This window comes from Oratosquilla oratoria, chromosome 35 (assembly GCF_046742065.1).
Source record: "Oratosquilla oratoria isolate Oo_2021 chromosome 35, ASM4674206v1, whole genome shotgun sequence".
Lineage (NCBI taxonomy): Eukaryota > Metazoa > Arthropoda > Malacostraca > Stomatopoda > Squillidae > Oratosquilla > Oratosquilla oratoria.
Genome location: NC_134811.1, coordinates 18,250,092 through 18,255,091, shown reverse-complemented (window position 1 = coordinate 18,255,091; position 5,000 = coordinate 18,250,092).

Here is a 5,000-nt window from a genome sequence, read left to right as displayed (position 1 = left end):
AGAAGTGGACCTCAGGGTCTACCAATCGAAGGAAGAAAAGAAAGAGGGAAAGAAGGGAAAATTCTCTTTCTCGACTTCATTGTCTGAATTAATTCTAAATTCTAAAGCTTTCGCTACGTTTTGGTGACTTTATATTTGTTTTCATGTTAACAGAAATAATTTAACTAAGGTAAACCACTTCTGTGCTAGAATGGGTTTAAGGTTTATTTAGATTATCTCGATTAATTATTTTAGTTATTTTTTTGTGAATAAATTCGTTTACTCTAGTTGCTAGGTGAGTGTAAACATCATCTGGAATGAATCAGCAAGCTGTTGCTCCAAGGTTTTATTCTTATTTTATTTTTCACTTATCATTTGATCTTATTTCATCTTATCTAATCTATTTTATCTTATTTTATCTTATTTTGTGTTAGTTTATTTCATTTTATTATATTCTATTTTGTTTAATTTAATTTAATTCTATTTTATTTTACTTTATTTTTTCATTATATTGTATTATATTAAATCATGTTTTATTTTGCTTTATTTCCTATTTCTTATTTTGTTTTGTTTTATTTTATTTTGTTACATTTTATCCCATTCTACTGTATTTCATTCTATTCTACAGTATTTAATTTAATCTAGTTTAATTAGATTAAATTTTATTTTATTCAATTGTATTTTGTTACATTTTATTCTATTCTATTAATTCAATTGATTTTTTTCATTTTGTTCTACCATATTCTATTTAATTTAATTTAACTTAATTTTATTTTTGTAGAGAAATCACACTAGCCACATTCTTCTCCATTTCTGTTGTGAGACCCCGGGATTAGTACAAAATATTCGTAGATTTTATGTGCGGTGAACCCATAGAGGAAGACCCTACGGGGCCCAACAGCTGCCGATGACAACCACAAGACAAATATTTCCTTCACAGAAAGATTCCTTAAAGAAAGAACCTCGAAAAAAGCTCCCGAATGCAGTGGCTGGAGAACACAACACAGTTATTAAAACGGACACTCTGCAATAAAGCATAAGTTAACAGCGTTTAGAATTCATGCTTTCGCTCCACTACCTGGCAAAGCAATCTGCTTCTTGATTCTAAGTGTTGCAGGGCGTCTGTGCATAATGCCACATCTAAATCATAACTGCTGGATGGGGACGTGTGAATATAAAAAACAACGATGATATATAAATAGCCTGGAAGGAATGATTACCTTCCCCACCACCATCACCTATTGTCCCCAAGCACACTTTTACCATCCCGCTCCACTATCCTCTCCACCAAACCCCTAATAATCCACCTACTAATGCCCTACACACTCTTACTATCCCCCGTTATGCCTCACCATACCCCATAACCATCTCTCACCACCTTATGGCATCTCCCTACTATCCTTCCTACCATGCCCTTACTATCCTCCCACCATGACAGATGCTCGCCATTTCCCATGACAGATTGTGGTCCTTATGGGGATGATGATGCCAACTCACGCTCCTTGACCTTACCCGCCTCTCCTTCAGGCTGTTCCCGCTCGCGCCTCCCGCTGAGAGAACGACCTACCGCTTTGGTCGGGTCTCTTCCGGTCTCGCTTGAGAACAGAGCTTCCTTTAACAGAACCTAGCCTCATTGTGTGTGTGTGTGTGTGTGTGTGTGTGTGTGTGTGTGTGTGTGTGTGTGTGTGTGTGTGTGTGTGTGTGTGTGTGTGTGTGTGTGTGTGTGTGTGTGTGTGTGTGTGTGTGTGTGTGTGTGTGTGTGTGTGTGTGTGTGTGTGTGTGTGTGTGTGTGTGTGTGTGTGTGTGTGTGTGTGTGTGTGTGTGTGTGTGCGTGGGTGTGCGTGTGTGTGTGTGTGTGTGTGTGTGTGTGTGTGTGTGTGTGTGTGTGTTTGTGTGTGCGTGCGTGTTTTCGTGCGTGGGTGCGCGCATGCGAGTATGTCATAATCACTTGTAACTCGTCTACTGTGATCATATCCCGTCTTCACTTTTAAATGTCAATGAAGTATGCATGTTTGATGAGGTAAGCTGTATAAAGTCATCTGGTGACAGACTTAAAATCTATGAAAGTTCAGCTGTAACCATTGATAAAGGACCATCTCCGTATAAAGTTTCAATAACAGAGGATATTTACATTTATGTTAAGAAGAAATATGAACCATAATAGCCCCTACATGACATTAGCCTTGTGGCTCCCGACATTTCGTTTAAGATTACAGGCCTTACGCCTCCTGTACGCTCACAGTTTTAACTGACAGTTATGCCTGTACATTCGGCCTGAAACGGCGAAGGTGAGATAGTAGGGGCCCCTACACTCTCCCAACGTCGTCGTTCAGGCCAACTGCACAGGCATAACTGTCAATTGAAACAGTTCGTGTAGTGTAGACTTATGTAATTGGTCCAGATAAACTCTAACACGTATTAAGAGCGTTTAGATTTCTGTGCTTATTTCACCCAAGTAGTTTTGTTGTAGTTCTATGGGAACTATATTGGTTTCAAGAATCAGAAATTTGTCTTGAAGGTGTTTAAGATTTTTTTATCAGTAGATGAGCCAGGCTAGAGCTTCTTATAACCTCTCATTTATACAGTAAAAATTCGTAACTGACCACTTAGAAAAATTCAATGCAACTTGTAACCAATAACGTTCTAGCTGTTGTACTGATCTATTGAGAAAGTGTTTTGAAAGGTACTTCATATGCACTAACTCATCCTAGATTCTAGGCATCGTTATAATTGTAGTCGTTGGTTTTCAAAATTAGAAGGTTTGACTCGTCCATTTCTTTTTCTAGAAACTAGTTTGCCTCTTAGCCCTCTTCAGTATATGTAAGAATATCATTTCCTTTCCTGCTTGCCTGACTTAAAACCGACAATGGTATCTGTTTATGGTTTATTTGATCTATGACATTAACAAAATATGATGTTCTGTAGAAAGTAGTATGTAAAAAGATCAATATTCCAACAATTTCCGTAAAAAATCTGTCCCCATTACCATTATTCCCCAGCACTCTTAAAATTCTTTCCTCAAGAGGGTGTTGATGGGGTGGGGGGGAGTGAATTACTCCCCTCCGTGGTTGAGATCTCCTGGGGTCATCAAACTGAGGCATTTCTAGTCCCACAGGGGTCCATGTTCGGCTCTCAGGAGTTGTACCAGAAGCTTTCACTTTGTAAACATTCCTTGTATACTTTGAAAAATGTCTTTTTTCGTTTTATCTTTTCAACTCAGTCTGATGGTTTTCGTATTTTTTTCTTCATTCTTCTACGTTCTTTTCTACGTTCTTCTACGTTTTCTTCTACGTTCTTTTCTGAAGAATAAAAGCTGACTCAATTTGCCAGGAATTTGTCATCATCTGGAGAATTTTTATTATGCTTCACGTGACTTCAAGTCATGACCAAGTGGTACAGTAAAATAAATAAATATAATAGATAAATAAATAAGTAAAAGACAAGGAAACTACTTATTTATGTTATAGCATGTTTTAGATATTTGGGTGCAAATGTGGCAGGAAAGGGTGGAGTGAAGGTGGAGGTAGAATGTAGATTGAGAGAAGCGAGTAAATGCCTTGGTGGTTTAAAAAGTATAATGAGGAATAGGAATCTGGGAATGGATGCTAAGAGGAGACTGTATGAAGGAGTGATTGTGCCAACAGCACTGTATGGAGCAGAAACATGGAACATGAGAGAGGAAGAGAGAAGGAACTTGAATGTGTTTGAGATGAAGTGTCTGAGAAGTATGATGGGGGTTACTAGGCTAGATAGAGTGAGAAATGAGGAAGTGAGGAGGAGAACAGGGGTGGAAAGGGAGCTGGGAGATAGGGTGGATGAAAGAGTATTAGGATGGTTTGGATACATGGAAAGAATGAGTGAAGAAAGACTAGTAAAGGAGGTATGGAAGGCAGATGTGGGGGGAGTGAACATGAGGGGACGTCCTAGGATGAGATGGATGGATGGGGTGAAGGGGGCTTTGGGGAAGAGGGGAATGTCGGTTGAGGAAGGACGGGAGAGGACAGAAGACAGGGGTGAATGGAGAATGGTTGTATATGGAAGATGTTGTGATGCATGAGGTGGATTGGACGGGGGAATGGGGGGATTTCTCCTTTATATGGGGGGACGGAGAGGGGGGGGTTGCCGATTTAATGAAGCGGCCTTGCTGTGGATGTGCTGTGTCCTGCGACACTGCTTCTGACCCAGGGCAGTGGACAGGGTGCAGGGATGACCCGTCATCTGGGAGGTGCTAAGATGGGAGGGAGGGTGTGGGGGTGTGGAGTGTTTTCGGGGATGGGATGGGTGGGAGTGTTGTTGTGCCTTGTCCTTTTTGGCTGCCCCCCTGGTGGGGGGGAGGGAAGCCTTGGTATATGTATGTATGTATGTTAAAAACACACCCTTCATTAGAACGTTTCTGAAGTTGACTTTCCCGTAAATAGACTTAAAAAATCGTATGATGGTAACTACCTATTCATATCAATCGTACTATTGACTCTGAAGCTACCGTTGGCTCGGTAGTTCGCGAACTTTAGATACTCAGTTCGGAAGCCTCTGCAGCGGTCGGTCTCTCGGGCTGGCCTGACGAAGAAGAAGAAGAAGAAGAAGAAGAAGAAGAAGAAGAAGAAGAAGAAGAAGAAAAGGAGGAGGAGGAGGAGGAGGAGGAGGAGGAGGAGGAGGAGGAGGAGGAGGAGGAGGAGGAGGAGGTCGTTGTTGGTCTTGTTGCAAGGCAGCAATTGCAGCGTTGCACCATCAGGGCCGTTCAGGCTTTAGGGCAATCACAGGGTCGATCCCCGAAGCCCAAAATCCCGTAAAAACAGCCACATCGCAATTAGATTCATTTCCACGAGGATGTCCATGGACCGGGCCGGGGGGGGGGGGGGTATGGTGAGGGTCTATTGAATGTGTTCGTGTTTGCATGGACTTTGGTAACTGAATTTTTGGGTCATGTTAATCTTATGGCGGTTGGTATGTTTTAAAGTCGTTGCCACGTGACTTTATTCGGATACGGGAATGTCCTCTGTTAAATTAGAGAACTGAAGCTT